We start from the raw sequence: 13241 nt of genomic DNA, 5'->3' as shown, positions 1-13241 counted from the left end.
TGATTTGCTCAAAGCACAACACAAGGACGTTGGGGTGAGTGACTTTTGATTCAACGTGGTTTCCTAAGCTCAATTCAAAAACATGAGAGCTATTGCAATGCTCCTACTCACACCGTTCCCCTCCACGTACATATGTGCATCACTGTTTTCTTCAATGAACTCTATCAAGAACCAGGACAGAAACAGACTCTCCAATGCACATCTTGGCCAGCGCCTCAGGATTGCCACAACAGAATTCAGGCCCAACATCAGAAGGATTGCCTCATCCCGTCGCTGTCACTTCTCTCACTGATTGGTGAGTGAATCAATTTATTTTTGTCCATTTGTCAATCTTGTGGTATAAAAATATTACAACAACAATAATACTGGTAACTTCATTTATAGCTACACTTCATACATCAAACTAAAAATAACAAGTAGAATAAATGAGAGAACAGAAACAGTGGGAAAAGGCAGTACTACTAAAACTCTGTGTGGATGAGAAGTTGGGTATGTGTATCTGTCAGATGAGTTCTCGATGTGATAGCTACAGTCATAATTAAATGGTTAGTTTTGGACTTATTTTGTTTCAACAGTGCATTTCTTGTGTGACCCACGACACAGTCTTTGAGAATCCTAGGCCTAAATTACTACTACTACTACTAATGATGGCAATAGCAGCAACAACAACATCTGCCCATAAAACAACTTACTGGACCAATGGAAAAAAAAACCTGGACATTTTGGCCCTTGGCTTGGCATGCTTGACATAATTTGGCCCTTGTGGAAAACTAATTGGGGAGCCCTGTCATAAGGCATGCTCCTCAATCCAGACAACATCCTTGTAAATCTCCTCTGCACCTTTTCTATGGTCTCCACATCCTTCCTGTAGTAAGGTGACCAGAATTGAGCACAGTACTCCAAGTTGGGTCTGACCAGGGTCCTATATAGCTGGAACATTACCTCTTGGCTCTTAAACTCAATCCCACAGTTGACAAAGGCCAATACACCGTATGCTGCCCTAACCACAGAGTCAACCTGCATAGCAGCTTTGAGTGTCCTATGGACTCAGACCCCAAGATCCCTCTGATCCTCCACACTGCCAAGAGTCTTACCATTAATGCTATATTCTGCCACCTTAAGACCATAAGACAAAAGAGCAGAAGTCGGCCATTCGGCCCATCGAGTCTGCTCCGCCATTTCATAATGAGCTGATCCAATCTCCCCTTTAGTCCCATTCCCCCACCTTCTCACCATAACCTTTGATGCCCTGACCCATCATATTTGACCCACCAAAATGAACCACCTCACACTTAGCTGGGTTGAACTCAAAACCTCTTCAACATGTGACATGTCATCATAACATTGACTTATCATACTGTTTGAGAGTGGCCGCCTTCTCGCCTGAACAAATCCATGCAAAAGCCCCTTCTTGTGTTCACTGTACTCTTCTCACACACACAGAGGACACGCAGTCTTAGTTCGCCAAGGCTGCAAGGGCTTTCATATTGGGGTTAACGGTCAGTCTGAAGAAAACAATATTCCTCCATCAGAAGCCCCCTTTACAACCTACCTGGGATCACGATTGATGATTACCCTCTCATCATGGTTGAGCAGTTCACCTACCCTGTCCTCTCCAACGACGCTACACTAGTGAGGGATGTTGACAATTGACTCACCAGAGCCAGCAGTGTCTTTGGATGCCTCCAGCAATGTGTGTGGAAGAATCACCAACTGTGTCTGTCCTCAAAAATACAGGCCTGCATTGTCTCAACACTGTTATATGGCTCCGAAGTCTGGGTCTTCCATCAGTGCCGCCTCTGCTCCATCGAATGTTGAAAGTGTTGGACAGAGTAGATGTGAAAAGGCTGTTTCCCTTGGTGGGTGAGTACAGGACAAGAGGTCACAGACAGATGGACATTATTGATCCCGAGGGAAATTGGGTTTTGTTACAATCGCACCAACCAAGAATAATGTAGAATCACAGTCTTAGAATTAGAGGGTACCTATTTAAAACAGAGATGAGGAGAAATTTTTTTAGCCAGAGGGTCATGGATTTATGGAATTCGTTGCCACATATAGCTGTGGAGGCCCAATCATTGAGGGTGTTTAAGGAGGAGATTGATAGGTATCTAATTAGTCAGGGTATCAAGGGATATGGAGACAAAGCCGGAAATTGGAACTAGATGGGAGAATAGTTTAGCTCATGGTGAAATGGCGGAGCAGACTCGATGGGCCGAATGACCTACTTCTGCTCCTTTGTCTTCTGATCTTGTGTGATTATGGGTGTCTGCTGGCAGGATCGTGTGTCCAACAACGAGGTCCTGGAGGAGGCTCAATTTCCAAGCACTGGAGCTATTTTGCTGCTCAGGGAGCTCCGCCACGTACTTCGCATGGACAACTCCAGGTTACCGAGGCAGTTCTCTACAGAGAACTCTCTCAGGGCAAGAGGGATCATGGTGCTTCGCACAGGAGGTGCAAAGACCAGCAGCAGCAGCTCTCTCAGGTAAATATCGAGGTCAATGAGTGGCTGCGGCTGGCTTGTGACAGAGACCGCTGGCGAACACTGATCCACGGTGCAGCCAAGAATTTTGAGGAATCCAGAAGGGCAGCTACTAAAGAGAGGAGGAGATGGAGGAAGTATCCTACTACCCAAGCACTCATGCCGCAGCTGGTCCCGTGTCCCTACTGTCCCAGAATCTGCAGATCCAGAGTAGGCCTCCACAGTCACCAACAATCATGCCGTCACTCCTGAGGACTCTGTTCTTCCCTCCTGACTTTCGCAAATAAAGAGCCTGCCATCATTATCATTGACCTTTTCCATATCTCGTACTGCATCTTTTCCCAGTATTTTATGCACTATAATTTTTCATGCTGCCGTTATTGGGTTTTCACCAACTGTGTGAGTTTTCCTTTTCTGCGTAATAAGTTCTCTTACTAACTAACTTCCTTCCTGGGTCAGTTTACTGACTCCGATTTTACCAACATAAGCTTTACTCTGTTTTGCAATTCCTGTTTAAGATAATCAGTACTTTTATGTTTCATGTGGCTGTGATTCGTAGTTCAGTGGCTTTTCAGTTTTGCTGGAGCCATTGCTGCACTTGTAAGTTGTTTGTCACAGATGAGGCACGATGGGATAGGACAACTTGGATCACCAGTCCCTGTAGAACCCAGTGATAAGTGGCCTTCATTGTAAAGACGGACTTTTTTTGTGCCCATTGTTGCGCTAGTGTAGTGGAATGGCTCCAAAGATTGTAATTCAAAAATTGTCAAGTTGGACTATCAGATGTGTCTGTAAAATATGGGTTAATAAAATATAAAAGTGGGCAAGTCCATTCAATAATCAGAAAACACACTTCACTCTCCTCATCAGCCTGCCGTCCCCCTCCATGCAATACAGTGCTCACCAATTATCATTAGTGCTCCTCTCTTGCGCCAAAAACTGAGAATGGACTCAACCAAATAAGGACGATCTTCAGTCTAGCACACAGCCAGACTGAGCCGAGACCTCTAACGAGATTGCTAACAGGGCTGTTCACTCACTGCCTGTGAAATCCCAGCTGAGAAACCCTGGTCTAAACGAAAGAGAATGACATTTAGAACAGGGAGGTATTGCGCATTTTCATCTGGTATGGTTAGAGTATCAAATTTAGTAATTAATTTATTTAGTTATTGAGATACAGTGCAGAATAGGCCCTTCTGGCTGTTGGAGACACGCTGCCCAGCAATTCTCCAGTTTTGAATCCTAGCCTAATCACAGGACAATTTACAATGGCCTGTTACCTACCAATTGGTGCATCTTCGGACTGTGGGAGCACCGGGAGAAAGCCCACGCAATCACAGAGAGAACATACAAACTCCTCCCAGGCAGCGGCAGGAATTGAACTTCACTGCCTGGTCTGTAGTGTGTTGTGCTTCGCACATCACCGTTACCAGGTCTCCAGGAACGCATGTGTCAGACTTGGTTAATCTACTAGAGATAATTAACTAAATTGCAGCGGCTTAAAAACAAATTTAAATGGATACACATATTGGCACTCAGTTGGAAGTTAGTTTCACTCAGGAACCTCCTGGTATCAGTTAGAAGATGATCAAATTATTCTGAGTCCTTACCAAGGGGTGTATTTTCAAACAGTGCATCTGGCAGGGATTTCCATTGTGGTATTAGTGCTGGAATGTGCTTACCACATTAGCAGTCTCAGGATAGGCTAGCCTGTCCAAAAACGTGTTTTAGTAGCAACAGAGATGAGAATAAACTTGTGTTTTTATATTTTATGTAAACATAGTTAGTCGCACTGGTTGACCATTTATAAACACCATTCTGTTCCTTCAAAGTACTGTTATTAAATACAAAATATTTAGTTATTAGTTAAAACACTCATTTAATATCTACTGAAGAATCAAAGCCTGCCTCATGATATGAATGTCCTTGTCTACAAGGACTATTAAACGAGCATCTTTTTGTGATATTTCTGAAAATGTACGATATAATCTGTTTTTTCACTTAATTACAAGCTGCTTGAGCCAACTGCTTTCCTGTTTGTATTACTTCTACAGTAATTTTCTCAACCATACACACAGCAATGTTTTCAACTAGGGTGAAGGCATTTATCTCCAGAATGGCTGTGGAACCTCATGCTCCTGCAGAGCAAGGTGGAACATGCTGCTGTACCAGCGTTTCCTGCCGCTTCGAGGGCCAGAAAACAAAACGCCTCTCACTGAAGCAATCAGACTGTTCATGAGTGCCAAACACAGCAGTTCAGCAAGAATGTAAAGTTTTTGCAGCAATGGTAGAGCTAGTTTAAAGGAAGCACTTAGCACCACAGATTTTAAAGGGAGACCCTGCAGAAAAATACAATGTGAAGGTCTCATTGCAGAAGAGTATTCAGAAAGTAAGCTAGGGTCAGGATACATCTACTTATGCCAGGTCTCTATTACTACAATTAAAGTCAATGCTTGAAGAGGAAAAGTGAGTGGGTAGGGCCATGATTTTCCCTTTTCTGGTCTAGAATGTTACCCTAAATGAATGAGACGGATCCACCAAAATACCAGCAACTTTTCTCAGTCACATTTTGGAAGGTGCTGGTGGGCACATTTGAAGTTCCTTTTCAGAAGGGGAGGAACTACACTTGACTCAGCATAATTTAAATCGTGAATTCTACAACAGCTTCTCGGGAGGGTTTAGTTGGGGTGGGGGGAGTACTCCTGCCCCTCTCCCACACCCACTTCTGTCTTATTCTGCCTTCCTTCCCTTGCCTTTCCAGTCCTGATGAAGGGTTGTGGCCCTGGTATGTTCTGCAACTCCAGGAACTGATCAAAAGAGAAACACAGGAGCCAGCACATTGGCCTATTTAGTGTTTCTTTCCTTTACTTTGAGTAAGGCACTCACATATGACGTGCTGGCATAGTAATGTATGCCATTCACGTGCTTCTTGCATATAACCCAAAATGAATTATGTGGACAAGATGTTTAATCCAACAATATATTTATAATATTACTCAAATATTACTCAAATACAGCACAGGGGCAAAACGTTGATTGCTTATTCCTATCCATAGATGCTGCCTAACCTGCTGAGTTACTCCAGCGTTTTATGTGTGTTATGAACAGATCCTCTAGATTTTTATCTGGTTTTTGCCAGAGATCTGACAACTGGCTCCTGATAGAAAGTGATACAAGCCACTTATTATTTAATTAGACTTTGTACACAAAAGAGAATAGTAATGTTGATGGGTACAACAAAAGTCTTATCATTTATAAATGTGTGCAGGAGATATTCTTGCTATGCAGTGATGCCTGTACTACTGTAGTTAAGGTAGTCCAGGCATCAGTGTTTTGAATCTTGATTCAGTCAGAGCATTTAGTATTAGAGTTGGGACAACTCTTGGTACAAGTTAGTACATGTTGTACATGTATAAATTATTGGTGAGGCCATATTTGGAGTATTTTGTACAGTCTTGGTCTCCCAGGCATTGGAAAGACATGGTTAAACAGAAAGCGTGCAGGAAAGGCTTATGGGGTCAGTGCCAGGACTTGAGGGCCCGAGATATTGTGGAAGGTTAACAAGGTTGAGAGGGGAAAGATTTAAAAGGGCCCCTAAGGGGCAACTTCTTCACAGGAGTGAATATAGGGAATGAGTTGCCAGAGGAAGTGGATTCTGATTCTGACAAGGAAGGGAGGGGCTTAGAGGGATATGGGCTGAATACAGGGAATTAGCTGGGTGGGCAGTGTGATGAGCATTGACTCATTGGGTTAAGGTGCCTGTACCTGAGCTGTATTGCTCAATGACCATATAACATTTATTCAGTCTCTTCCTTATCCCGTGAGGATTGATTTTAGATCCTGATTAGTTATTATATGTGCAAACAGAACAATTACAGAACCAAAATGCAATAAAGATCTGAATGTTCTACTCATTTCTATGTCTTTGGTGTGTTGGGTTCAGGCAAGAAGACCAGGAGAATTCCCTGTTCTGTGGCATCTTCTGCATTAGTTGAAGCAGGTAGTCTGGGTGTTTTCTGACTCTGGCAAAAAGAAACTTAGTTTTTGGAATAATGCCTTGTGTTTTATTTCCTTGTCTATGAACTTCACTTGTAGAGATGCAATGCCACCCACCAAACCAAGATCAGATGTAACTAACTGATTGCAATACCCTCAGTTCAGTTAGTGGAATTAGGCTGTTGAATTTGCTCAGAATGTTATCATTTGATCTTCCACCTGAGAAAAGCGAGGATGTTTTGAAAAATAAAGTCTTCCTTTATCTTTACTGATCTCACTTACAAGGAGCTCCATGTCTTGAAAGCTGAGTTGCATATGAGCGTAGTGAAAAGGAGGAGTAGTATTCTAAAGCTTGGCTGGCCCTTATTCCCGTAGTTACCATCATTTTCACACTTTTCAGGAGAAAAGGCAAACCAGCTTACTCCCCATCTAAACATGAGGATGTCTGCGGGTGCTGGAAATCCAAAGCAACATGAACAAGATGCTGGAGGAACTCAGCCGGTTCGGCAGCATCGATGGCTGGATGCTGCCTGGCCTGCTGAGCTCCTCCAGCATTGTGTGTGTGTGTGCTGCCTTACTCCCCGTCTAAGCCTGTTGCCTGATCTCTGCATTGCCTCTCATCGATCAATCCACATCTTCTGCTCATTGCAATGTTGGCCCTCGACTGCTAGTATCAAACCAGACAATCCTTCCTTAACACAAGCATGATCGACTCTGCAACGCGAAGAATCCAAAGCGGCATACACAAAACGGAAATGAACAAACAGTCTGGGACCTTCTTCAGGACTGGGAAGGAAGGGGGAAGGCAACAGTGGGGGTGGGGTTGCTTAAACTGGCCCAGAAGGATTATGCGAAAGGCAGGAGGAACAGCCTGCCAAGTATGCAGACAATACTAATGAATAAAAAGTGAGCACTTTACCAGACTCTCTTACTTGGGAAGGAACTCCAAGCTGGTAGGCAGCCTGAGACCTGGTTCCAGCCCAAACCAGTCATGGCATGGTCAGGCCAACAGACAGAAGAAGAATGACTAGAGAAACAAAGCAACCCAGTGTAAATAAATCAGATTCTGATCCTCACATATCTGACCGTGACCTTCAGCTCTTCCCCAGCAAATTATCACCACTCCAAGCTCTTCCAGTTTCCAGCACTTCACTCGCCAGGCCTCCTGATCTCATTCAGCTCACCAATGTCTGTCTCTCCCTTGCCCTTGTGGATCTCTAACTGCTTTCACCTCCCACTCCAATCTCCTGCTGCCCTTTGCCTTCCATCCCTTTCCTTGATCTGCATCTCTCTCCAGAGACCTGGGATCAACCCTGACAATGAGTACTGACTCTGGAGTTTGCACATGCTCCCTGTGACTGCACAGTGCTCTGACATTTTCTCCTCAACCCATGGTGGGTTACTTCGTTACTGCAAATTACCCTTGGTATAGATCAGTGGCAAAAGAATCAAAGGAGGGCTAACAGGAGCCATGCAATTTATTTTCGGTATGTCCATCTGTGTAATAAATAAGTCCCCTCCCAATCTTTTTTTAAATTAAGGAATGACCTACTTTTGACTAATTTAAGTACCAGGTCAGATTGAAAAGGGGCCAGAGGTGAGAAATGCTCGCGCCCTGTGAGATTTACTTGTCTCTGCATTGAACTGAGGCGGTGGCCTGTAAGTAACAGGCTCCTGGATTGGCTGACACTGGCTTCATGGCTGTGGACTCACTTTCATGAACTGAGCAACACACACAAAATGCTGGAGGAACTCAGCAGGCCGGGCAGTATCTATGGACAAAACTACAGTCGATGTTTTGGGCCAAAACCAGGTCCTGCTGAAGGGTTTTGGCCCGAAACGTCGACTACTTTTTTCCAGATTTGATTTGCAGAGTTCCTCTGGCATTTTGTGTACATTGCTCAGATTTCCAGCATCTGCAGATTTTCTCTTGTTTCTGAATGTAAATTGCTTAATTTTAGAGTTTGCATTTTTTTTCTGTGCATTGCATGTATGATGTTGTATAAAGTTGTATAATGTATGCATAGTTTGATAGTAAATGTACTTTAAACTTTTTGAAGAAGGAATTAGCTTCCCATTGGAACAATATCCCTGGGCTAGAAGGAGCATTTTGTGAAGAGAGGGCAGCCGATGAGTCTGGCAGATCTATCAGGCTTTGGGAAGTATCTCGAGGGAGTTAATCAATCTTTTAGGTAAAGACAGTACAGTTATCGCTATTGCAGAATTGCTAATTTTACTCCATTACAGTATTAGCTTGTGAAAATATCTAGAAACAGTGGTGCAAAAAGTAAACATCACTTGGCTGGATAGACATTAAGGAAAGTGTGATTGTGCTATCTGTTAGGTGTAGGATCAAAGCTCTCAGCCTGACCTCATTTGCACTGCCATTGAGGTGGGGGAAATTATTTTAATCTTTCATGTATCCTTTAATTTACAACTCTATTATTTCAAATAATTGATTTTGATTGAAGATCCCATTGTGTTTCATGAGAGTTCACGTTGGACATTAGTTTCACAAGCCTTCCTTCTTAGCTCAGCTTTGGTCATATTTTTAATCATTTGCACAGGATCTAGACTCAGCGGCTAGAGCTGCAATTCTTGGCCTTCCCCAGTCCCTCTTGAGAACACAGTGCCTGAAAAGTTCTTAACTGGAATTGCTCATTGTTTTCTTCCTATTCAGAATATCAAAGGTTTAATGTTCTGATGGTTGAAGCAGCATAATACACCGCAGAGCCTGCCCCTGCAACCTCTGTTTTTAGCCTCTGAACCCGATCCTTAGCCTGATGGACTTTGTGTAATTGCTGCATTCAATGATCATCAAGGGAGTATCTCTAAATTACGTACTCAAGCTGTTGAGTAAGCAGATAGTGAAGTCAGAAAACATCTCTAAATAGTCAGACAGTTTCATTATGTTAATGTGTCACCAGATTGTGTGAAATCATCTGCAAGCTCCACGGACCACTTGGATAACAGAGGAGTGATCAAAGCAGGGAAACGTTACAGAGGAAGCAGTGGGTAATGGGAGATGACAAATTGGGAAAGGATTATCTAGGAATGAGTATCATTAAATTTTTAATTATTGAACAACAGCAAAAAAATCATAGTGCCCTGGAGGTTTTATATGAACCAATATGAACCAAAGAAAGGGAAATCATGATACTTTATTATGTCATGAATATTTTAACATTGTTGTAGCCAAACAATATTGACTTTGTAAGAAGAACACATAGACTTGTCTAACTTTGCATTTGATCCTGGACACCCTTCCAATATCTCAGGGCAGATAATTTATTAAGCACAGTACTGGGTATTCACTCCTGATGAAGGGTTTCAGCCCAAAACATCGTCACTACTTCCTCTCATAGATGCCGTTTGGCCTGCTGAGTTCTGCCGGCATTTTGTGTTTTTATTGGGTATTTTGACTTGCTTCCCTACAAGGCAAGGAGAAAGGTAACTAGGTTTCTCCTCTGGGGAGGATCTATGTGTGAAAAGCTTGAACTTAGGAGCACATCTCAATCTCAATGAGTAGGAGTTAGGACATTCTCAGTGCTTGGTCTCATACTTGTTCTTAGTTCTGTCTGAAGTTGACAAGATGGCGCCATGAGCATTTGTGGAAGCCAGATGCCTCAGATAAGCTGAGGAATTGTCATTGACTAGTAAAGAAGAATGAACTCAAGAACTTAACATAAAGGAAATATTGTTAACTTAGCCTCTTTTGAATCACTCTGGAAGTAACCCCACCTCCACAATACTCATCTTTGAGTTAACCTGCATTGACCTCCTGAAATTGATAGTTAAATTGATATTCTGATGCTGATGACAGCTTTGAGAGTCAGGTTTGTATTAACTGGCTCCAGTCAGTGCAGATACATTTTTTCTGGATGAGAGCAGGGCAAAGAGAGAATCAAAATCAGATTTATGATTACTGACTCGAGAGATTCTGGCAGTTTTGGCGGTTGGACTGTGCAATCAAGTTAATCAAGATTTGAATAGCTCAGCAGAAAGCTGTTGATTAGACAATCAAGATTTGAACAGCTGAGACTCAGCAGAAAGCAGCTGATTGGGCAATCGAGGTCAGGTGACCAAGCAGTTTGAAAAGCTCAAATAAAGAGAGGGTTACCTCAAGTGGAGCGGCCAGTGAAGAAGTGGAGATTTGAGGCTTTGACGAGAAGAGGCTGAGGATGAGCTTCACTCCAAGTGAGGTAAGGCCGGGTAAGTTCCTTTCAAAGGAGAAAGTTTCAGAAGTTGAGCCAAGTATTGGGTAGGTCATGGCAGCTGAGATTGGCCCCGTGGTTTGTTCATCCTGCAGCATGTGGGAAATCAGGGATACTTCCAGTGTCCCTGACGACTATGTGTGCAGGAAGTGTGTCCAACTGCAGCTTCCGGCGGACTTCATTGAGCATCTGGAGCTGCGACTGGATTCATACTGGATTCATTTCTCCGCGAAGCTGAGAAAGTCGTGAATAGCACGTTCAGTGAGTCGGCCACACCGCAGGTAAAGGCTACACAGGCCGAAATGAAGGGGTGGCCACTAGACAGCGTAGCAGTAGGCAGGTAGTGCAGGAGTCCCCTGGGGTCATCTCCTTCCTAAACAGATACACTGTTTTGGATACTGTTGGGGGAGATGTCTCATCAGGGGAAGGCAGCAGCAGCCGAGTTCATTGCACCATGGGTGGCTCTGCGGCACAGGAGGGAAGGAAAAGGAGTGGGAGAGCTATAGTGATAGGGGATTCGATTGTAAGAGGAATAGATAGGCATTTCTGTGGCTGCAAACGAGACTCCAGGATGGTACGTTGCCTCCCTGGTGCAAGGGTCAAGGATGTCTCTGAGTGGCTGCAGGACATTCTGTAATGGGAGGGTGAACAGCCAGTGGTCGTGGTGCACATAGGTACCAACGATATAGGTAAAAAATGGGATGAGGTCCTACAAGGTGAATTTAGGGAGTTAGGAGATAAACTAAAAAGTAGGACCACAAAGGTAATAATCTCTGGATTACTACCAGTGCCATGTGCTAGTCAGAGTAGAAATAGGAGGATATTTCAGATGAATATGTGGCTTGAAAAAAGGTGAAAGGGGGAGGGATTCAAATTTCTGGGGCATTGGAACCAGTTCTGGGGGAGGTGGGACTAGTATAAACAGGACAGTCTGCACGTGGGCTGGACTGGAATCAATGTCCTCAGGGGAGCATTTGCTACTGCTGTTCAGGAGGCTTTAAACTAATGTGGCAGGGGATGGGAACAAGTGCAGAGAGACAGAGGGGTGTAAAATGAGGGTAGAAGCAAAAAGTAGTAAGATGAAAAGTAAAAGTGGCAGGCAGGCAAATCCAGGGCAAAAAACAAAAAGAGCCACTTTTCAACATAATTGTATAAGGGCTAAGTGTGTTGTAAAAACAAGCCTGAAGGCTTTGTGTGTCAATGCAAGGAGCATTCATAACAAGGTGGATGAATTGAATGTGCAGATAGTTATTAATTAATATGATATAGTTGGGATCACAATGACATGGCTCCAGGGTGACCAAGGATGGGAGCTCAACATCCAGGGATATTCAATATTCAGGTGTGATAGACAGGAAAGAAAAGGAGGTGGGGTAGCATTGCTGGTTAGAGAAGAGATTAACGCAATAGAAAGGAAGGATATTAGCCTAGAGGATGTGGAATCGATATGGGTAGAGCCAGATATGTGAAAAGAAAAAAATTGGTCAAGACAAATGTAGGTCCTTTACAGTCAGAAACAGGTGAATTGATCATAGGGAACAAACACATGGCAGACCAATTAAATAACTACTTTGTTTCTGTCTTCACTAAGGAGGATATAAATAATCTTCTGGAAATAGTAAGGGACCGAGGGTCCAGTGAGATGGAGGAACTGAGGGAAATACATGTTAGTAGGGAAGTGGTGTCAGGTAAATTGAAGGGATTAAAGGCAGATAAATCCCCAGGGCCAGATGGTCTGCATCCCAGAGTGCTTAAGGAAGTAGCCCAAGAAATAGTGGATGCACTAGTGATAATTTTTCAAAACTCCTTAGATTCTGGATTAGTTCCTGAGGATTGGAGGTTGGCTAACGTAACCCCACTTTTTAAAAAATGGAGGGAGAGAGAAACCGGGGAATTATAGACCAGTTAATCTGATGTCGGTGGTGGGGAAAATGCTAGAGTTGGTTATCAAAGATCTGATAACAGCACATTTGGAAAGAGGTGAAGTCATCAGACGAAGTCAGCATGGATTTGTGAAAGGAAAATCATGTCTGATGAATCTCAGAATTTTTTGAAGATGTAACTAGTAGAGTGGATAGGGGAGAGCCAGTGGATGTGGTATAGATTTTTAAAAGGCTTTTGACAAGGTCCCATACAGGACATTAGTGTGCAAACTTAAAGCACACAGTATTGGGGGTATGGTATTGATGTGGATAGAGAATTGGTTGGCAGACAGGAAGCAAAGAGTTGGGAGTAAACTGGACCTTTTCAGAATGGCAGGCAGTGACTAGTGGGGTACTGCAAGGCTCAGTGCTGGGATCCCAGTTGTTTGCCATATATATTAATGATTTAGACGAGGGAATTAAATGCAGCATCTCCAAGTTTGCGGATGACACGAAGCTGGGCGGCGGTGTTAGCTGTGAGGAAAATGCTAAGAGGATGCAGGGTGACTTGGATAGGTTAGGTGAGTGGGCAAATTCATGGCAGATGCAATTTAATGTGGATAAATGAGAGGTTATCCACTTTGGTTGCAAGAACAGGGAAACAGATTATTATCTGAATAGTGGCCA

The 13241-nt window shown here is 43.4% G+C and overlaps 1 protein-coding gene across 1 annotated transcript in view; it reads left to right on the top strand.

Moving 5' to 3' along the window:
* mylka (myosin, light chain kinase a) overlaps positions 1 to 13241 on the top strand; it is a 334126-nt gene that overhangs the window by 66678 nt on the left and 254207 nt on the right. The window lies entirely within an intron of this gene.

This window comes from Hypanus sabinus, chromosome 4 (genome assembly GCF_030144855.1).
Source record: "Hypanus sabinus isolate sHypSab1 chromosome 4, sHypSab1.hap1, whole genome shotgun sequence".
Taxonomy (NCBI): Eukaryota; Metazoa; Chordata; class Chondrichthyes; order Myliobatiformes; family Dasyatidae; genus Hypanus; species Hypanus sabinus.
Note: the sequence above shows the minus strand (reverse complement) of the source record. Positions and strands in the feature narration are given on the sequence as shown.